This window comes from Phoxinus phoxinus (assembly GCF_949152265.1).
Source record: "Phoxinus phoxinus genome assembly, chromosome: 11".
In the NCBI taxonomy this organism is placed as follows: Eukaryota; Metazoa; Chordata; class Actinopteri; order Cypriniformes; family Leuciscidae; genus Phoxinus; species Phoxinus phoxinus.
Genome location: NC_136886.1, coordinates 8,440,366 through 8,464,044, shown reverse-complemented (window position 1 = coordinate 8,464,044; position 23,679 = coordinate 8,440,366). Strand labels below are relative to the sequence as shown.

Below are 23,679 nucleotides of genomic sequence, written 5' to 3'. Positions count from 1 at the left end.
TTCTTTAATATATTTTTTTCCCTTTTCTTTTCTGAGGTGACAAAAAGTGGAAATACAAAAAGACAGCCAGGAGAAAAGAATATGGGAAAAAAGCCAGAAGTGAGAGCCACCTCTTCCTATTAATGGCAGCATCTTAGAGGCACACTCAGTGTGCTAACGAGCCCCCTTTATGTATTACATATTGTGACTAGACTCGGAGCGTAACAGCGGCTCTCCACATCAAACAAGCAAAGGCCTGTTATTAGATGGAGGGCTGTGAGAGAGGCTGTGTGAAAAGAAGTGGAAAATTAAAGTTGAAGCCAAGCAGGAAAGGCTTTAATTTACTGGCATGTACAGTATGCAAATGAGATTACTCTCTGCTTAACTGCATCATTTATGTCCATAATAACGGCATCATCATTACGGGACTCAAATTAAATTACAGCGTAATTAGCATATCAAAGTGACTGGTTAAAGTTTAAAACAAATACCCAATTTTCGCTAATGAAAAGCTGTAATCGGCGCTCATGTAACTTGGAGTGAAAACAGCCTAAACAAATATGTGTTTTCGGTGGTGGGGGGGGAGGGCAGGAAGATGGCGAGAGGGTTCTTGTTTCGGAGGGGAGGGGCTTACAGAGGCTGGATGTGTCTCACCTGGCGGACTTCACACCCTCAACTTCCATTTCCTAGAGACGCTCTGATCAAAGGTCCCATTTCCTACACTTGCCACTTTGGAGCTCATCAATAAAATACAAAATCACTTCACTGCTGATTCGATGGGTGGAAGAGGGGGAGAAAAAGTGAAAGTAATACGTGAGAGATGGGGGAGGGATGACATCTGAGGGCTTATAAACTTGCATTTGAAAGGGGAAGGAAAACACCTCCACTTTCCAGTCGAATTATCATGAATAATGACATTTAACTATTGCCGTCTACCAAGAGCAACTGCACCAGAAATGACAGGATTGCAACCCAAATCATCCCACAAAAACCATCAAACCCGGACTCGACGGATCACACAAACATAGTTTGTGTCATACGTTCCCCCTGTTTTTGATCCGCAGCTTTAAGACTTTCATGTCACCACATTATTGATCTCATTCCGAATTTATGACGCACTTCTCCGTTCCCAGAGCAAAATCTGAGGTCTTTACTCTCAGACATAAGTCAATCTCTCCTCACCAACCCGCCAGGACTTCATCTCAATTGACTTAGCCAAACCGCACCAACAAACCAATCAGAGCCTGTGCACATTACTCTTGAAATTTTAAAGAAGTGCTGTTTTATTTTATTCATTGAGGAATCCATTATAGACTGTATTCCTAAGAAGTATGTAAATGACGTGCCTTTCAAGGTAGAGTCGGGGCAGAATCCTCTCCATCAACTAATGACACCGCTCATTACATGCAGAACAGAGCGGAATGAAAGTGCCCCTGTCTGTGGCAGTGTCTTCCCTGTGTAAATCCCTATGAAATGCTAATATCTCACTTCTAATTAAAGGATACTAAGTCCAAATGTACCTACGTGCCAGTAACATAAATTGTATTAAATTCGCTACAGCCGTGTCTAGGCTTCATTCCATTAATTCATATTTAATACCACTGCTGCTCAAGCATTCTTCTCTTTTTTTTTGCCTTTAGTTCTTTCTTTTCTCTTTTTTGAACACTTGTGGGCCAATATTACAATACAAACAGATGCTCATTGTGAGCAGAAGCATCATTATGGGGTTGTGAAACTATATTTTTTTGCAGGTGCATGAGCGCCTGGCCACACAGACGTGTGCACAAACAGACTCATGTGCATATAAGGTGCTAAAACTATCAGAAAAAACAACAACAGCACTGAGTTAACCGGTATGGCCTCTCTGAGCCTGTACACATTTACTGTATTGACACATGTCTGCATGTAAACATGTTTACAAAAAATCTGCAGCCATTCTACGAATTCGACCTTGAAGTCTGCAAACAACGGCCACACAAAGTTCATTAGGAGGAGGTTAAAAACAATGCCGTTCCCTTTTGCCTCAAAGACAAAGCTGGCTTTTTACACTGCTTTTTCTAAAACGCAAAACGCAGGGAAAATTGATCACTTGGGTATCATCGTTGAATTAAAAAGCCTACCTAATGGCGAGTATGAAATACGGCCTAATTAGGGCTTTGGTTTTATAGCGCCTGTTAACGTAGTTATCACTTACAACATTGTAATGTCAAAATCAATACGGATTACTTATGTCCTATCCGCCTCCATTCCGCGAGGTGACGATAGTGTATCTGTCTGTGCACTTATTAGGCAGGATTGAGCCAGACAGCGTTTGGAAAAAAAGAACCAAAAATTAATCTATGTGGCCCCATTCATATGGCATTACTCACACAACCAAAACCTAATCAAAGAAATTTATTCCAGCCTGAAAGTAGCAAAACACTTCACAGCAAAATATAGTCACTGATTTACTACTGTCTGTAGTGTCTGACAGACAGACAGACAGACAGACAGACAGACAGACAGACAGACAGATAAAAAAGAGAGAGACAGAAAGATAGATAGATGGATATATAGAACAATCGACATAGAACGGCAAAACGATCGACAGAACAATAGATGGATAGAAATAGATGAAAAAAGAGAAAGACAGACAGAACAATAAAGAATGATCGACAGAACAATAGATTGAACGACTGATAACGAATGACACATAGATAGAACGATCCACAGAACGATAGATAGAACAATTGAACGATAGATAGATAGACAATTGAAAGACAGACAAAATGATAGATAGAACAATTGAACGATAGATAGATAGATAGACAATTGAAAGACAGACAAAACGATAGATAGATGGACAATTGAAAGACAGACAAAACGATAGATAGAACAATCGACAGAATGATAGATAGATGAAAAAAGAGAAAGACAGACAAAACAATAGATAGAACAATCGAACGATAGATAGATAGATATATATAGATAGACAATTGAAAGACAGACAAAACGATAGATACTGTAGAACGATCGACAGAATGATAGATAGATGAAAAAAGAGAAAGACAGACAAACCGATAGAACAATCGACAGAACGATCGATAGATGGATAGACAGATAGATGAAAAACAGACAGAACGATCGATAGATGAAAAAAGAGAAAGACAGAAAGAACGATAGAACAATCGACAGATAGATAGAACGATTGACAGATAGAAAGAACGATCAACAGATAGAAAGAACGATTGACAAATAGACATTTTAAAAAATGTAAAGCTCATTTGCAAACTGATATGAAACTGAAATAAAAATGTTATCGATTAAAAAAAAGTGCACATTTCAATCTCCAAACCTAAAGGTAAAGAAAAAAACACCCCAAAATTGTAATCTCCATTTAAATCCATGTTATGACAATATTCCCATAGATAAGGTGAGCCTGCACTGAAGCGTCTGCTTGATTCAGATATAAGGTTACAGTGGATGACCTTCAACATTCCTCAATGTCCCAGAATGCCATTCATCTACAGCTGCAGATAAGGCTGAGCAAATATCATAAGCATGAGGATTTTAGGATTGAGGTGAGGCCGGCCACATCCTTAACCTACAAGGAAGAGGGCGAAAAGAGATCTACCCTTTAAGGGCCATTTCCTGAAGGATCTGCTGTAAAAACACACACATATCCATGTCCTGTCATTTCTCTTGGCATTAACGTTTTTCATCGTCCCTTTGATGAAGGCTCATCTGACTAATCACATAAGCCATGTGTTCTGAAAACCTTCATTAAATCGACAGGATTCTTAAACACGACGTTACAGACATGAGCAGAATAAAGGTCCTAAAGTTACTCACCAATCAGAGAAGAAGATAAAAGAGCTTGATTGGTCATATAGCGCTTGAAGAGTCTTGTGTATGAGGGCGCAGCGGTGACAGGAGGGACACAACCTGTGAGTACACTAATCTGTTCTCAAACACACCAACCCTTATCCCCTGCTGATATATACCTAAACAAGACAAACACAGACAACCAGTGAACAGGCAACCACAACAAACAAAAGAGTGAAGGACTGAAAGAGAGAGAGATACAAGACGAGACAGAGATATACTAATGATTTTACAAACAAAAAAAAAAGTCATCAAAAAACTAAAGATAGAAATAACTATAACAATTTTAAATAATAAAGATAAATAAATAAATAAAATACTTTAAAATAAAGAAATAAAATTGATTATGATTAAAAATTTGACCATTTAATCAAAAAATGGTCTAAAACTATTTTAGACCATTTATATAAGTGACCGAATTTATAATCATATTTTCAAGACACTTAAGAAAATTTACAGTCCATTTTCTTCCCAAATATAATAAAATAAAAGTATTATAAATTTGGCCATTTATAATACTATTTTCAGGAAAATTAAGAAAATCTTTCCAGTCCTGTGTCTATTTTCTTTTCAAATTATCATAAAAATAATAAATAAATGAACTAAATAAAAATAAATAAATAAAATAAAGATAAAAATGAAATACTGATTATAAATTTGATTTAACAATTTTAGACCATTTTTATGAATGATCAAATTTAGAATAATATTTTTAATGACAATTAAAACAGTCGTACCAGTCCTGTTTCTTTCAGCATTATACCAAAATAAAATAAAAAATGAAATGGAATATTGAATCAGCAATATTAATTTATCTTACACTCATTTGTGTCCGCAAGTAGCAAATTATGACTGTAATGTCAACTAAAGGCTATTGGCTATTTTGATATGCCCTGCCCCAACTTCCTGTTCCTATAGGAAACCGGTAAACAAACCATGTTAAGCAAGCTCATGAGGAAAAGATGAAATATGAACAGGGAAAAGAGAACCCAGTCAGGGGAAAAGCCTAAATATCATTAGCGATCATGCGCCGAGACATGGGTAAGGTTGAATAATGTAATAATGAGAGGGCAAGGCCTGTGAGATATGTTTCTTAGTCTAAGTGTCAGTTTAAAGGCCCCTACCCTGGGCCGGGCCCCTGGCCTTCCTTCTGCACTGTTTTAACAGAGATGAAACCATATTAGGATGTGTATGCTAAAGTAAACAATAACATAGTTGCAATGAGATGGAAATTTTTCAGCTAATGGTGTTTGTCATTCCTGTTTTCAGTCCTGGACTTAAGCTCTTTGCTTCTTTCTCTTTTTTTTTTCTCCACGTCTTCTTTCTTTTTTCCCTCCCTCCCTCCCCCGAGCTTGGGAGGACTGTGTTTATGAATAACAACTAAAGCGGCCAGTCCTCGACCTGCTGCAAAACACACAGTAAACAGATCTGCTTTTAACGTGCCTGTTCACTTTTGTGTTTGTTATGTTGAATTAGCTTTCAGTCTACAGGGAAGAAGACTTCAACCAGAGAAGTGACAAGTAAAATGCATGCCAGTTTGTCCATGCAATAACATTAATTTTAATATTATACCGTTTTTTTTAGCCAAAAAAAATTACATATTACAGCCCAAGTGCAAAGAGGGCAATTTAAAAAGTGATAACTTCCCCATAAAAAATAAATGTTTCATTCAAAGCAAAGCATTCAAATACTTTTTTTTCAACCAAGGGCCCCTTTCATAACCACAACCTGTTCGCAGGCCTCTAATATATTGCATTTTATACTTTATACCCAACAGTTTAATTTTGTAGTCTAGTATAATTTCCATATTTGATTATATGAACAGTCGTTCATTCCTTTTCAACTTTTTTGATTTTCTGTTTACTATTTTGAATCAAATGAATCAATGGATTTTGAATAATTTCTGAAATGTTCAGCAGACACCCTGAAAATTTGACCTGTTTGAAAAATGCTAACTTACAAACCATAGAAATAGTACAAAAGTAGGACCTTCGCATAAATCACCGACCAAAGTGATGCCATTGTGAAATCCGTTAATTACTTTCCCTTACAAAGGAAAATGCATTACAGTAATTGCATTAACAATATTTTCCCAATTCCATTTGGTGCCAAAAGTGGCAAAGAAATCACACATTTCACCTTTAACAAAGTCCAAAGTCAAACTCTTATTACGGTTTAAAAGCCACAACAAAACTTCAGCTAACCAGTGTAGGCGTATCTCCTTCCCTACCCACAGCACAAATACACTCCCCCTCTTTCTTTGTCTCTGATACACACACACATACACACACACACCTTTCAAATGCAAGCTGTTTATTTACTTAATGTTAAAGCCATTCCATTAAGCAGCCAGGCCCAGGTGCTTCATCCCTAAAAGGGATTTTGCTTCCTCAAATAAATAGCGAGGCACTGCCAAAATGATATTGACCATGAATATAGCGAATGTCAGATAGAGAACAATAAACATCAACCTGTGTAAGTCATTAAGGACAAGTACTTTCAATTTTCATGATGATTTATGAACTTGATCTGGTGTATTTTTAAGGAAGGCAAGCTAAGACTAAGCCCATAGAGTATGGCTTAGCTGCTTACGTTCAACAATGTGCTAATTTCACTTTCGTCTTACCGAAATGAGTTCAACCGTGTGGTGTATTTGCATTGCTAGTACTAAGAAAACAAAACGACTGGGGGGAAAGAACAGACGACCTCACTTAAGCAAAAAAAAAAAAGTAGCAAATGCATACATTTCATGTTGGAAGAACCACCTAAAAAGCATTCTTTCATTCAATTTGACCCATTTAAAATACGGTCATCTCCTTTCAGCTGGATGAAGAAATTGAAAAGTGATGCAAAAAAAGAAAGAAAGGAAAAACAGCGAATGTCTTCAGATGAAAAGCAGACAAACTGAGCTTTGTGATATACGTGACAAACACTCTCGCGCACACTCCTCACGGAGCGTTTTTGTGGACAGATTTCCTTTCATCTCTCTGAAGACAACTCCTCTGACAGAAGCAGAGACTGCTGCCAGCCTGACTGCCATCACTTCCATTCAGTACAAAGATCCTGTCACGAAGACTCGCTCCGACGCAGTGGCAGACCAACTATATCAAAGCCTTTCCACCTCTAAGAGAGCGGAATTCATTAAGTTATCAATACCATGAAAAACATAATGATTTTCTAATATGCATTCAGAGAAGTACACTTACATTAAGTAAATAAAACAAAAAGTGACTCTTTTTTTTAAAGCACGGAGGCACGGTAGCAAGTTTTAAACTTTTTAAAATTTTGTTATTCAATTTATATTCAAGTTATTCACAGTACAAATACTATAAAAAGTATGTTTTGGACACCATGGTAATACTGCTATATATAATTGTGTTAATCATCCATACAATATTTACATCTGACACTTCCACAGTACTTCCTTGTAAGAAAATGCTGACAATTTCATAATTAACAGAAAAAGAAGCTAGTGCTAATTCTTTAGTTCAAGATGTTACCGCTCTAAAAACTTTGTATTACAGCATAGTTAAAATCCTCTCTGGAGTTATGCACACGGGCGCATAAACAACTGTGTGACTAGCGTAAGCATTTAACTTTCTCGTTAGCAATGTCCCCCGTGTGGCGCTTTAGCCATGCTGGCTTGTTTATTATGTTCATAGCTTTGGCAGAAAAAGAGATTTAAGTGAACTCCTACAAATCGGAAGCACTTGTAAATGCATAGAAACACACTCAGCTGTAGAAACAGGGGAATTAGGGGCTTACCAAATGCTAATGCTAATACAAAGCAATTTTCAACCTGATGCTGATACACAGAATTACATTTTTTTGTAGTAAGCAATAAAATGTACTCGGAAGAGCTATTACATGGACCCTAATCCACCTCTGCGCCCTAACATGCATCAATATACAACTTTTCATTTGGTGTTACCTCAGAATTTCCATCTTTGTGGTTGCCGTAAAACGAGAGGATGAGGCAAATAAAGTAAATAATCAAGTGTATGATCTTCAGAGGCATTCCAATTTAGCCCTTGGCAGGCGCCACACAGCATGCAAATATTATATTTTCCCCTGCTGTTTAGCTCTCTGAAAAAGTACTCAGAGTTTAAGTGGATATACACTTACTTTAACTTATGTAAGTGTGGTTGAGTGGGGATAAGATTGCACAAGGCATCCTCACAGAAGTAAACATGCATTTCTGTTGGAAAGTGGACTGAACTGAATGTATAGGCAAGTCATTTGGCGTTATACCAAAGTGCATGATAAATTAAAAAGTTTGAAAGTGTGTGAAATTATCAAAATCTAAAAATGTATGTAATACTTAAGCATCATTATCATTATAATCTGCACCTCAAGCTGGTTTTTAAACACTGACATATGCAAATCCTGTGCAAAAATGTATAGTACGATGATGTTTATCTTGGATGGCCAGTTGCTAAAAGGGAGAGAAAAAAGGGAGATAAACCTACACACTTCCCAGATAACCAATGGAATGACCAAACCCTTAAACTCATCAGTTCACCCAAATATTACAATGCTCATGTCGTTCCAAACTCGTACAACTTTCGATCATGTTTGTAACACAAATGAAGATAATTTAATGAAATCAGAGAGATTGTTTCCCTCCATAGACAGCTACTCAACTACTGTACCACTTCGAAGCTTCAAAAAGTTCATAAAGAGATATTAAAATGAGATCCATATAAATCGAGAGGTTTACTCCAAATTTTCTGAAGAGACTTGATCGCTTGAGAGAGACTTGAAGAGAATTCAAATCTTAAATATAAATTCAAATTCTAAATTCAATCTGTTCATCGACTATAGTCTAATTGTAAATGATGAATTTGATGTAAATGAACATGTAATGAAAAAAATTGCCAATTGGAGTAAAAAAAGGAGGGCATTTTCACTGAAAACAAATCTTATTATGTTTGATATAATTCTGCCTGTAATGTACATTATATGTAAATTTGTTTTAAGAATATTTAGATATTTTTGCTGAAAAACAAGACAAAGATACTGATTACAATACGATTTTTACAGTGTTTGTAGTGTGTAATGTCAAGAGAGGGAGATCTACAGACAAACGATGCAGAAAGAAAGAAGACATGAGTACAGTAGCTTTTAAAGAAGGTGTATATGGTGAGAAAAATAGAAAGAACAACATGCAAAATAACAAGAGAAATCAAACACGTTGTGAACAAAGTTTGCGTATTTGGGTGTGTGTGTGAATGTGTCTGTAAGCATGAGCTCATGGGAAAGGATGGGAAGTCCCTTCCTTGTCCACCATACAGCCAGAGACAGAACACAGACACACAAACACAGTCCTCCTCCTCCTGTCTTAATACTGTCCATGAACACCCCTACTTCACTTCTATGGTTTGCTCTGGTCTCCATGTCAGCTGATTAGGGCTGTTCCATTCTGAATCAGACCAAATATCGTTTTCAAATACCATTTGTTGCCACTAATGGCTAAGTTTTCCTTCTCGTTGTACCTGGATAACTCAAAAGTCCTATTAATTACAATGACCATTTCAAATATGTTGACTCAGCAAGTCGACAAGGATCTCAAAAAGAGAAACATACAAGAAACAAAGGGAAAAAAAGACCTGTGCAGTAGGGCAAATAAACCGTCCTGTTTAGCGGTAAACTTTGACAAAAATAAACAACCTCCTTATACCTTATATAAGGTATAAGGTATACAAACCTGTATACCTTATACAGGTATACAGGTTTGTATACCTGTATAAAGGTATACAAACACAAGAGCAGCAACAAATCCAGTGATTCATTAATAATAATAATTTGTTATTTTGTTGTTACATTTATATAGCGCTTTTCTTGACACTCAAAGCGTTTTACATAGGAGGAATCTCTTCATCCACCACCAATGTGCAGCATCCACCTGGATGATGCGACGGCGGCCATATTGCGCCAGAACACACACCACACACCAAGCTTATTGGTGGAGAGGAGACAGAGTGATAAAGCCAATCAGTTTATATGGGGATGATTAGGAAGCTATGATGATGGGCAAATTTGGCCAGGATGCTGGGGTTAAATCCCTACTCTTTTTTTAAAGGACATCCTGGGATTTTTAATAACCAGAGAGAGTCAGGACCTCGTTTTAAACGAAGGATGGTGCTTTTAGACAGTATAGTGTCCCCAAGACTATACAGGGGTGTATACTGGGGTACTGGGACCCACACAGACCACAGGGTGAGCACCCCCTACTGGCCTACCTGGTTTTCTCAGGAGGTCTCCCATCCAGGTTCTGACCAGTCTTAACCCTGCTTAGCTTCAGTGGGCAACCAATCTTGGGCTACAGGGTGATATGGCTGCTGACAAAAAAAGATATAGAATAGATATAGAACACTAGCACTAGTCCTGCCCTTTCAAGTCCGTCAACAAGCACACACACACACACACACACACACACGGCTCCATTGGAGTCTAATAACTAATCACTTGTTTACCTTCTCCAAGGACTTGCTTATTTGCGGCCGTCTTCAGTTCCAGCGCTGCGTTTAACCTCCCTGCCCTACAGAGACAACAAACACAGAAAAAGCTGTAGCTGTAAAATTACTGCTTCTGTCACAAACCATCAGTCATCTCTGTGCATACAAAATGACATTAAAATAAGCTATTTTGGAGTTGTGATGTTGCAGATAAACCAATGAGAACTCAACCGTGGACATACAGAAGTAAGCAAAACTTGAGAGAAGCAGAAACAAATCACTTCTATCCACAGCATTACTAAACCAAATATTACAAATACCTTCATGGCAGTTTTTCCCCATGGTATCGACGTCGAAATTGTGGCCTGTGAAAATGCGGAGAGGCTAATAACTTTTTAAAAAAACACTAGCCACAGTGGCTGGTGAGCCAAAAAGTGAATGTCAAGCCCTGTTTTTGTACTAGAGTCTATGCTACACCTGTTGCAAAAAAATAAAAATAAAATTAGGTAACAAAACATACCATAGTAATATCCAATTTTTTGGACATAATACAGTTTTGGCTTGGTAAGTCCTTATGCTCACCAAGGCAACATTTATTTGATTGAAAATACACTAAAACAGTAATATTGTGAAGTATTATTACAATTTAAATATCGTTTATTTTTTTATACATTTTAAAAGCAAAGCTGAATTTTTAAATCAAAGGATCATAGTATTACCATCGGATTGCCATCACTGTATGACTTTTTATAAAGCACCTCCTTCCCAAAAGCTGAAAAGGCAAACAGTTCACTAGCTTGCATTTACAGTCTTGACTCAAATAGACTAAGAGCATATTCTCATACTACACTACTGAGAAATATATACTGTAGGCCAACATCCATTGGGCATTTGAATAAAAGCATGAAAGCTTAGCCGAACGTGAAAAAATATGCAGTTTACATTTGCCAGTCAAAACAGTGGCTGGCCGTTTGAGCAGAGTGATTCTGTTTATCTCAGGTAAAGTGAGCGCAGATGAAACACATTGGCACAGCCTGTCCATGTCTCTGCATCAATTATCTGTTAAACACCCTTGTTAAGGTGGGTGGTCAGCATTTACTTAAAAACTACTAAAAACCCCAGTCACCACCAGGACCATATGAGTTTTCCGCAAACCTTGTGCTGATTCCATTTTCTCTTATTCTAATTCATTAGACTTCAATTAACATGTCATCCCCGCTGTTATGAATCAATAGCTCGTGGTGACAAGTGATGAATTTTTCAGCTTAAAAAGCTAAACATCATTTATTCAAATCACCTGCTAAGGTCTCAGGTGCTAAATGAGTTTACTGAAATGCCTAACGCTCATTTAGACAAATGTTCTCTCATTCTAATGATGAGAACGTTTTGCATTAAGAACGGAGAGAGGGGGAGGGGGGGAGGGGAGGGGGGTAGGAAGAGAGACGCGCAACAGCAGTTACCTTTTAGTTTTTAGCACCGTAATGTGTTGCTAAATCGATATCAGTCCAGACTGAATGCATGCAGTTGGAGGTAATGCTGGTGTTTTGGGCAGCGGGGTGGAGGAGGCCTGGGGAGTGAATAAATACACTCATACCGTTAGACCCAGCTGGAGAAGGAAAAGAACCAGCACTCTGGTGCTCGGGGAACTTGCTGAGATGATCGGCTTCATGGGTGTGTTATGGAGGAAACGTGGCGGGAGAGACAACTAAATGATCACATGGACTAAATATTGTCTGAAGATGATAGCGAAGAGAGAGACAGAAAAAAAACGTTGAGTTCTTGTGTAAGTGTGGTAACTCGCTAACAGTGTCCAAAAGTCTTTTCCCTTCTAAACAGTCACGAAAGTTTTTATTTCCATCACATCTCATAAATCACCAATTTTCCTGTGGTGGAAATAACATTTTAAACATTTACTGAAATAAAATTGCTGTGTTTCTTAGGCTAATTTGATATCTAGCATTTCATGCACCCTAAATAGACAATTAAATCATATTTTGACACTTTTTTTGCATAATTGCACAAAAGTGATATTTACCTTAATAAAACGTACAGTGTCTAAATTCAGTCCGTTCATCATATAAAGCGATCGAGTCGCTTCGGAAAATGTGGACTAAACCACTCAATTCATATGGATTAGTTTTACGTTCTCTTTATGAACTTTTTGAAGAATTAAAGTGGTAGTTGCGTAGGCTGATGACAATTTGAGTAATTGATGACAATTCATTTTTTTATTTTTGGGTGAACTAATCATTTAAGAAAACTCACTGGGTGGGTGGTAAATAAAATAAATATGATCATGTTACGCATCACACTTGAGCTTCCGCAAGATGTTTGTTCTCGCACGTCAAGCAGATTCGGTCGAACTTCAGTTTATGTACGCTGATCAATGTTTAAATGTGAATAAAAACCTAAATTAAATCTGTTCATCAAATATTTAGAAAATTTGGACTAAACCGCTCAATTCATGTGGATTAGTTTTACGATCCCTTTATGAACTTTTTGAAGCGTCAAAAGTGATAGTTGCGTAACTGCTAATTGTGGATTTAGATTTTTCGGCCAATATATCGGTTATAGGCAAAAATGTCATATCGGTGCATCCCTAGTAATTGCATTTGACCTAGAAACGCAAACATTTATATGGCCAGCAAAAACTTTGGTCATACATGACAACAATGGCTAAAAATGATAGCATGCACATGAATATCAACAATCTCATTTGGAAATCCAGACCTGAAGAGGACTTCTACAAAATATTGTTCTTATTCAGCCACATTTACATCATACAGGCTGTTGAATCACACACTCCAGCCAATTCCTGGCTAAAACTAAGCCAATATAACGGAAAAGGCCCTGGTGGTCATTATGAACGCCTCTTCAGTCCATCTAATGGACCATCTCTTTGCTCACTTCACCAAAAACACAAGAGCACATGAATATTTACCACCAAGCAAATCCATTCCATTAATCGGTTTGCAAACGCTTAAATAGCATATCTGTGGCTACTTCTGCAGTGGGGTCATAAATGAACATTTCTGCTTATTAGCATATTAATTTATACAGCAATTGAGTGCAGCTCATAGGCTGTGACCACCAGCTCCTCTCCTCCCCTATTGGTCAAGAAAGCAAATTTATCCAGTGTCCTTTAACAAGCAGGCTTGACGTGCTCAAAAATAGTGTAGAAGGGTGTTGTATCTGTGATAGTGTCAAAAGTGCGTGTAGAGACTATTAACAGAAAAAAAGTATATTCTGTCATCATTTAATCACCCTCATTCCATACAACAACAAAGAACTTTCAAATTAACACTCTTGGTTCTTTTTGCGTAAAATCATAAAATGTTACAAATCATAAAAATTAGTTTTTAAAAGTTATTTAAGGCCTAATATTTAAGATTTATGTATTCTGATTGTATATCAAATTTCCATCCATTTGGATTACACAGTTTTAACAAATCAAACAAATAAACTTAATGTGATGCATATTCAATAATACATTAATTAAATAATAATGAGATTCATGTACGGTAATAGTAGCAATATATCCAGTTTGACTCAAATTCATAAGAACCAGGATTATGTATTAACATTAATAAATCTAATATGATTAAATTCTTAACCATGTTAACTGCAATATACCCAATTTGCACTGAATCACCTTTCTGTACTTTTTATTAATAACCCTGCCGCCGAATTCACAGACCTAGTCCCAGACTAAAATGCACGTTTGAGATGTTTTAACTGAAAGCAACTTATTCTAACATTCTTAAAATATGCCAGTGCAATTGTTTTGTCTCAAGATTCACACCAGTAATGTTTTTTTTTTCTTTTTTCTAAGGCATGTTTATAAAAGCTACTTAAATCTCCTAATTAAACTAAATCCTAATCCTGGCTTAATCTAAGCCCTGTTTGTGAAACCGGCCCCTGATGTATTTTATAACTTTGTGTTAGGAACAGACAAAAATTATTTACTGATATCATTCCAATCATGTTGCTCTCACAAACCTCATTTGTGTATGCACATATTCAAACTCCGGTTTGATGTAAATGACACCGAATTCTTGTGGTTCTCACATGCTCTTAACGCTCCAGGTTTGAATATGCTAAAAGGACGAAAGATTTGAGAGCTAAAAGATTTTACAGTGAAATTTCAGTCACATACTGTACGAAGCTATTGTATGACTTCAGAAGGCAAGCAAGTCATGTGAACTACTTTTATGAACGAAAAAAACTGATCTAAAAAATACAATAATATGAGAAAAGGCTGTGATATCTATATTGAGTCCATTTGTGTTTGTTTTTAGGGTGTGTGCACATGATTTTCCAAGTCACTGTCTGTGCTCTGAAATACAGGAAAATTGCATGACTCACTTTGAGACAAATGCAGCTGTTTACAAAAGCCTGACAAAAAGGTGACTGAACAGAGGTCTCTCTCTCTTTCTCTCCCACTCACTCTCTCACCAGAGCCTGATTCATTTCAACTATTCCCCAGAAAACCTGAAAGTCGTTTTTATAATTCGCTTACAAGCAGGCTTCGCCCATTGTTTTGCACGTCCACGTTCGTGTAAACAACGGCGGTTTCCGACATGCAAACAGACGAGAAACCTAATTTATCTTGGCTTGTACGTGGGTCACTTGAGCTTCTGGAGGCCGAGTCGGTACATAGTCTGCTGACTGTCAGGCTGTCTGAGTCTAGACATTTTTTCAGACCTGCCCTCACGTTTTGCTGAGCTATGAACAAAGTACACAGAGTACACACACACTTGGTCTTAATACCAAGGCAGCGGTATTTCGTTCCTATCCCAAAACAAACAAGGCAGTGCATTTCTTTACACTATTTAAATGTTAACAGGCCAGAGCGCGAGCTGAATAGAGCATTCTTTCACTCTGGATACCAGAAACAGCCCAGCCAGACTTTCAAAACACATTCTAATGAAATCATCCAAAAGATAAATAAAAAGCTGCACTTGTTTTCTTTTCTGAGCTCACCTTTCCCTCTTCTTTCTTTTTTCGTAATTGGATTATATATATATATATATATATATATTTATTTTTTTAGTATGGACCAGTGCCATGAGAGCATGAAACTACTGTAAAGTGATTTCTCATCCTCTCTTCCTCTCCCCCGATGACATTTATACAGCTAAAGCCTAAGGCTATGAGAGTTAACACAGGTCACTGTGGGTTTTAACCCAGTTATGTAATGTTATCTTTTGAAATGAAATATTATAGTTTTATTAATGACCAATGCCAATATGGATATCGAGAGAGGTTAGGGTCAGTAATGTTCAATTTAATGACACAAATACGTACTGTACTTAAGCTCCATGATATTTATTGCATTTTGCCAATGCCGATATCAGGGTTGCCTACATATTGCTGATTAATATTAATACATATTGCTGATTAATATATACTGTATAATATATACATAATATACACATATGTATAAGTAGTATACACACAAAATTGCTGAATTTAAACACGTGCATAAATAGTTATTTTACACAATAGCTTTCATTAGCATTTTTTTTTTTCATTCATCATTCAAAAGAAATCCTGAAAAATATGAAGTAGCACAACTGTCTTCATCATTGATAATAATAAGAAATGTTTCTTGAGCAGCAAATCAGCATATTAGTGATTTCTGAAGGATCATGTGACAGGATCAAGACCGGAGTAATGATGCTGAAAATTCAGCTTTGCCATCACATGAATAAATAACTTTTCTATATACAGTTTTCTCTTTAAAAATCTCACAATATTTCAGTTTTTACTGTATTTTTGATCAAATAAATGCAGCTATAGTAAGCATACGAGACTTCTTTCAATTGCATTAAACAAATCTTACAGACCTCAAACTTTTGAACGATAGTTCATCACTCATTTCATTAATAAGCTACTACTTACTTTATACTTTCTGAACCATTCGGATTATGCAATGACCTCATCAACACCAATATCTACAGACATAAAATGCATAGCAATATATAGCAAATAATATGTAGGCATATTTATATGGCTTGCATTTTATTCAACAACTTTATCAATATAGGGCTAAATACAAAACTTTTTGTAGTTTTCCTAACATTATCATGTCACACATTTTTAAGGTTCATTTCTTTTATATCAGCCATGCTTTAACATCCCCTCTGACATCATGTTTCCTCTTTCTCCCCACCAATCCCCTTCTCTTTCTCTTTTTCTCATCCATTCTCTTCTCTCCTTTGACCACAGATCCTGTGTACTATTAATATCAATAACCCACAAATTCCATTTCCCTGTGCAGAGACAGAGTGAGAGTGAGCGTAGTGACTGAGGAAAGAGCAAAATCTCCCAATACAGATTCACTTCTCTTTTTGTGAGAAAGATCTAATTGGACAGGAGAGCGGAGGCAGATACCGTGTGGTTTGCTCAGAAAGAGAAAGAGAGAGAGAGAGAGAGAGAGAGAGAGAGAGAGAGAGAGAGAGAGAGAGAGAGAGAGAGAGAGAGAGAGAGAGAGAGAGAGAGAGAGAGAGAGAGAGAGAGAGAGAGAGTCAGAAACGTAAGACTTTTTCTCAGTATTTTTAGCTTGACGAGGAAGAGGGAGAATAAATGCATCGCTTAAAGTCTGTGAACACTCACCCATGAACATAACCCAGTGCTCCGCAAGCCAAATCCAAACAATTCCAGCGTCCCACACTTTGATCCACACTATAACAAAAGTCCTCTCTTCACCAGCTGCCTCTTTATCAAGTTGTAAGTGAGGTGCGAGCAGTGTGCAACCGGCAGCCTTGCCCCGTTCGCGCTCTCTGGCACACACACACATGCACTCTGGTCTCGGGGGCTGGAGGTATGTGGTCTAAACACAACAAAAGCCTGAGTCGAAGATTGAATATGCAGGAAGAGGGCCTCCATTTGCATAAACACAAACACTCAGCAAATGAAGGGCTGGCACCGATCGCACCAGTGCCTGCTGGGAAACGCATACCTGTCGCGTCCTGGCCCTGGACTACTTTAATCAAACGACAGCTGAGGAGAAATGGACTACAGTGGAGATAAACTCAAATTGTTTGGTTTGATGATTCCCAAAGGAGTAAGTGCATTATTATTTTTACTTCATTGGGAAACATTGCTTAACTATATTTTATCATTGTTCATTCTATAGTTCTCCAACAACAAGTTCTTTAAATTTAGAATACATTTTTACATTCATCAGTTCTTAATTGTGTAAATTCTTAAAAACAAATAGATTAAATCTTATAGTCCCAATTTCTCCACTCCCCAGGGTTCTTGACTCAATTTTAAAGAACGCATTACGCCAAAAAGGTTCTATATGAGGAGAAAATGTCTTAAATAATTGCACAATCATTTCATTTATTTGAACTCATAAAAATTAATAAGAAAAAAGTTCTATATATGAAGCAACTGACAGAACCCTTTAAGATTCTTATAGAACCTTCTTTCTGCATCGGATGTTTCCAATTTTCTTGCTAATTTAAAACCTTACAAAAATGTATATAGGAATGAAAACAACTTTTGACAGAGCTGGAGGTGAAAAGGACAGTGCAGTTCAATAATGTTGTGCTTTACTTCTTGCAACTCTCCCCCTCTCTCGACTTTATAGTGGGCGTTGAGAAATGCAACGTCACATGATCGATGGTAAGCTGAGCAATCACGACTCATTCCTGCAAAGAATCCCGAGTCTGACACTCATTCATAAACGCACTTACATGTGTGACTAACAACTCGCTTAAAAAAAAGAAAAAAAAGAGCAGAGCGAAAAACTTTGGAGGAGATAGAGAAAGATGTGGAGAGAAAAGAGAAAGGGGAAGGGAACGGGATTGACGGATGAGGTGAGTGAGGAAGGGGAAAAAAACAGAGAGCACAGACAGGACCTCCAGAAAATAAACAGGGTGTCTTGTTTCAAAGGCGAGGGGGACACACAGGCATTCCATTGTTCAAGCCAATTATCAGAGGCAAATAATAACAGCAGATGGATCCAGCGAGGCCAAAGAACGAGTGAGTGAGAAGTGGAGAGCTGCAGAACAGATGATGAAATGTGAGAGAGGAGGAGGAGGAGGAGGGGTCAGACTACTCCGGTCCTAAAGTCCCACACCAGATGTGGACGGGGACTTTCACCACAAACACAAGATGATTTGAAGCTAGACATGTCTAGTTAAAAGCTCTATGACATATATGAATCTTTTTATTATTTAATGATTCAATTAATATGGCTAGAATAGAGAGAGAGCAAGAATGCAATTGAGACATGATCGAGAGTCAAACTGCATTTTCCACATAAACTTCAATAAACGCAGACACCAACAAACAAAACTGTCCCACAAATACGACAATAAGATGATGACTTCAAGCTAAAAGTATTAAGTGCAAACAACAACGACACCAACTACTATTGTTATTATTATTACGTTTATTACCATAACTAGAAGGCCACAGCTTCACTTTGAAATAGTTATCTGAATTAGACAAATTAACTCTGTTATTCTCTGTTGTTCACATTTACTTACTATTTCTCAACTAGATCTCATTGCACATTCTAGTTATCCTACAAAAAGAACTGAACAAATTACATCTGATCATTCAGCTTCCGTTTTTAACTTAATGAGTTAATGATAGGGCTGTTAAACGATTAATCGCATCCAAAATAAAAGTTTGTTTACATAATAAATGTGCGTGTACTGTGTATAATTATTTAAAATATATAAATACACTCACATGCTTGTATATATTTAAGAAATATTTGCATGTATATACTGTATATAGATTTATATATAATTTATATTATATATTAATATTTTATATATAAATAACACATTTTCTTAAATATATACATGGACGTGTGTATTTATATATACAAAATAATTATACACAATACACGCACATTTATTATGTAAACACAAACTTTTATTTTGGATGCGATTAATCGTTTCACATCCCTAGTAGTTAATGATTAAAAAAAATTATAAAATATAAATGATTTAAGCCTATATACATTTTATATAGTTTCAATTTCTCCTAGAAATTTTGGTTTTTCAGTTAATAATAAAAAAAATACTAATTTGCTAATGAGATGAGTTATTTTGCAGAATCGAAATTGCATAATTGTATTGCATCAAAAAGTTGCTTTTGCTTTGAGCTATTGAGCAAAGGCTGTGTGTTATGTGGAGAGTATTTCTCTGTTTTTTTGTTTTGTTTTTTTTGGTGTATTTTATTAGCAGCAGAGCTACAGGGAAGAGCATCTGAAGCGAGAGGAACGGGCAACTCAATATGCTGAAGGATGTGTCATATCGCTGCTCAACTGACAGCCCAAGTGTGTGCGTACGGGGAGAGGGGGGGGCTTTTTCAGCCTAAAACAAAACGCATCCTCAATGTGCCCCTGTCAAGGGTGGGAGATGCCTTCAGATAGTGGCACAAAAGATCAACCGTTCCTTTTCAGCCGAGAGAAAAGAAAGAAAGTTTTCGTTTCATTAACTCAAGACTAAAGCGTAATTATCTCCCTATGGGCCGCAATCACCAAAAGAAGGATAATAGAACTGAAAGCACTTTCCACTCCACTCATCTAAGCGGTTCTTTTCTTCTTCTCTCTCTTTTTTTTCCACTTGTTTTTTCTTCTCCGCCCTCAGATGAGATTAACCAATCGAATAATGGCAACAGATTGCGGGGGCAAGAGGAAAATACAACTTTCAGAATGGTGTCTGTTTGAGAGCTTTAAAGATCCGCCGTTATCTGGCTTAGTGTTCTTCTACTTGTCAGCGAAATGGTTTCCTTTCCTTTCGTCTGGCATCTCTGTTCCTCTTTATCTCTCTCTCTCGCTGACTTTGGAAAGGGGTGGAGGAAAAACGGGGTGAGGGAGGTTAACCCGCTAAGTCTGCCTAAAAATGAGCAATTTCACAAATTCGAGATTAGAATCAGATAAAACGCAAACATTTTATAAGTATATCATTTTTCTCAATTACTAACAGACTGCTACTTAAAGGTGCTTGTAGCGCTAGCCCTATAAGTCTCTCAAGGGTTCGCAACCAGAAACACAGAGCAGGCCCTGGATTTAATTAGCTTATGAAAATAATTGCCATTAACGCAACTCTGAAATGGTTTGGCGCACCACGCGACGGCAGGAGGAGAAAATCTCTCACTTCTGGACGGAGACAAAGAAATAGTCGCTTGGCCTGCCAATTTCCTTTTTTTCGCACTGTTTTGTGCACTGACACAGAGGTCGAGTTAATTAGACTATTGTCATTTTAATCAGGACAGCTTCTCGGTCAGCATTCCCGCAAAGAGAGAGCGTGCGCATGTCGACGGCACGCTCAGGGCCTCTGCTCGGTGTGTGTGTGCGCCAGTTCTATGAGCTCGCTTCGCTAATGAGCCACGCCACAGAAACAAAGCCCCCGAAGGACCACCGGGGGGAAACTCCTCACCCTTCTCTCTGCTCACTTCTCTGTTCATTTGAAAATAATTTAAATATCAAATATTTGAAATCATTTGCTTCTCCTTGGCTATCTGATATTGAATGGCAAGTCTTTCATGTCGCCTTTATTATGTTCATAAACCGGCATTAAAATTCAGAACTATCATTACAAGCGACTATATTTATTGCAGCAACTATCATTTCAGTCCAAACCATGGATTGTTTTCAGATAACTATGAATATTTAATTCTGACAAGACATTGTTATGCAAAAATATCCACAATGAGAGCTGCCGCACCATACATGAATAAATTCCATCCAAACAGTCAAAGAAACAGGATGTTTTGTACATTTACATTGTACAAGAACTCATAATTCCACAGAATTTTGATATTAAAGTCTTTGTTCACATTTAATATGTTTACTTACGATATGCACCATAATGGCAAAACCTTCAAATGACAACATCCTATAATCACACATTGCTTAAAACAACTAGATCTCAAAACAATTGCTTTAGGTTGACTTGGTGCTTTGAATACACCTCCACAGGACATCCTCGGTTTTGTTCATCTCCATGCACCCCACTATGCATCATATGGGTGATATAATGTCATCTAACCTTGGTATTTAACCCTTAAATGCATGAATGTTTTGCAAATCATTATTACATATTCGGGTCTTTAGCGACCCGGATCTATAACACGGATAGATCACGGATGGAGTAATATAAAACTCTCCTGACATTGGTTGCAATCATGTAAAAATCAAGCTTCCAAATTATTTGTTCCTGCAGTCATGTCAAAAAGATAAATCATATGATGGAAATAACCAACATTTTTACATTTTAACTGTAACTGTAACACCCTGTTAAAACTATAAACGAGTTGCAATAGTCTAATTTTGGTCGCATCTTGCCACTCTCTGACTTTCATAAACTTCAGTCGTTACAAACGGATCACAATTTTAAAAAAAACATAAAATGTCATCTCCCCTCCGTACAAACTTCATTTAGGTCTTTAACTGTCCAACATGGAGCCGAATTAGTCTAATTTGCATGTACTGTAGCTGGAAAAATAATTCTCTCATTTATTTCTTAAACTCGAGATGAAAAACAGACTAATGGCTCTATCTTAATTTGGAATTTTCTTGCCATTTTTCATCTTGCAGATAGTTCATAGTTTTATCATTCATCATAAATAGTTCAGGCAGTGTTAATATTAATTTGATCAGATATTAATTACTCAAAAAGCAAGTAAAAATCAATTATTCAACAAAAGGAATGATCAGTGGAGCTGAGGGGAGATTTTTAAAGCAGCTTGTAAAAGAGCAATCGAGATCCACGCCTTCCCTCGTTATTGGTTTATATGGTTAACAACAAAACAACGACAGTATGCTTAAAGCATAAATCAGACTGTCAACATTACGGATATGATTGTAAAACTGGTTAATTTACACAAAGGTCACAAGACCAGCACAATCAAATGCCATTAGTTGACTCACCGTGTCACAACTAGATGTGCTGCACCTCTACTGGGGAATATCATGCATTACGTGAATAAATTAGAATCTAATTTGAATGCCAAACTCCTCCCCACTGGACACGGTCAAACAGATTCACACCATTCAAGTAAAACTTCCATCCACAGTCCATAGCAGGCTAAATCTCTATGATTATTGCTCATCTTGTGGGTTAGGGCTTCAATGTGTAACTAGTCCTGACTGATATGAGCCTACAATGCCCTAGCAACCACTCAAAACACCCTAAGTTTAATTTTATTTAAAAAATGTTTTTAAAGATGTGTAAAAGTTTTTCTTCTGACCTAATTTAAATATTTATTAACATTTTAACACATTGTTCCATTGCATCAATTAAAAATATTATAGGTATTCTAGATTGTAAAAATATTATAGATTGTTTTCCCATAATAAATTCCTTCTGCAGCATAACATGACTACAATTATTTCACTGAAATGGAAGTTGATAAGATAAATGATTAAATCAAGTGGCTGGACTATGACATTAGCTTTAAACAGCGTTCTAAGGCAGCTCTTTCCCTTCAATTATTCATCTCTACGTTATTGCCAAGCACCTAGAAAAGAATTAAAAAACGCTGATTCCTCCTAATTAATACTCTCGCTGATACTCGCTACAGATGTCTTAGATTTCTCTGGTAATCTTTCACTGTGTTTAACCCTGTCAAACATTCAGCCAGCCTATTTTTTTCCCCAGTCTTCCTCCATCTCTTAACCCCCTTTATTTCTCCTGTCTATCCGTCCCATCCCCAGCACATTCTGTCTTGTCTCTATCTCTCCTACTAAATCACCACTTGATGTTTCTTAATTTATTCCACTCTTTCTCTCCTTTCTCCCCCTCTCTTTCCCTCCCACTCACGGACACACACTCTCGCATACACTGTGAAGAGGGGGGTGGTGTGTTTTCTTTGGGTGAAACGTACGTTACTGTGTGAGAGAGGAGACTTTAAATAAACATCAGCACAGCATGGCCACAATAGAGTCTTTTGTGTTGAAATGTGGAGAGAAATTATGATGTTTTAAGGGCCATTTTCAGCGCCGCAGCAACGTGGACAACTCTCAAGCAGGTTTATTCACTCAAAATGATCATTCTGTCATCCTTAACTCACCCTCATGTCGCTCCAAACCTGTATGATGCACTTTCTTCTGGGGAACACAACAGGAGAGATTCTGAAGACTGAGGACCGTGCAATTACAATAAAGGACTTTCAAGCTTTGAAAAAGAACACAAAATCACCATAAGCATCACAAAGTTTATCCATACAGTATGGCTAATATGATTCTTCGTGTGAGAAACTTTTAAGAAAATGTATACCATAACCTGTTAACCACTGGAACGGAATTGAGTCATTGAAATGAATGCCAGAACAAATCATTTTGCGTTGTGAATGAATCATTAATAGATTAACTTAAAGGATCCAAATGAATCATTCAAGAATT

General features: G+C 37.1%; 1 protein-coding gene across 8 annotated transcripts in view; it reads right to left on the bottom strand.

Moving 5' to 3' along the window:
- Nucleotides 1-23,679, bottom strand: part of foxp1b (forkhead box P1b) — a 137,449-nt gene that overhangs the window by 109,493 nt on the left and 4,277 nt on the right. Inside the window, exons 1-3 of one of the 8 annotated variants that reach the window (XM_079628876.1) lie at nt 16,920-17,073; nt 10,320-10,384; nt 10,086-10,184 (exon numbers count right to left, since the gene is read on the bottom strand). The gene's annotated coding sequence lies outside the window, so the exon portion shown is untranslated. Of the gene's footprint in view, nt 1-3,810; nt 3,914-10,085; nt 10,185-10,319; nt 10,385-16,919; nt 17,075-23,679 lie in introns of those variants that run through there. The other 7 variants (XM_079628875.1, XM_079628873.1, XM_079628874.1 and 4 more) reach the window with 7 other exon arrangements.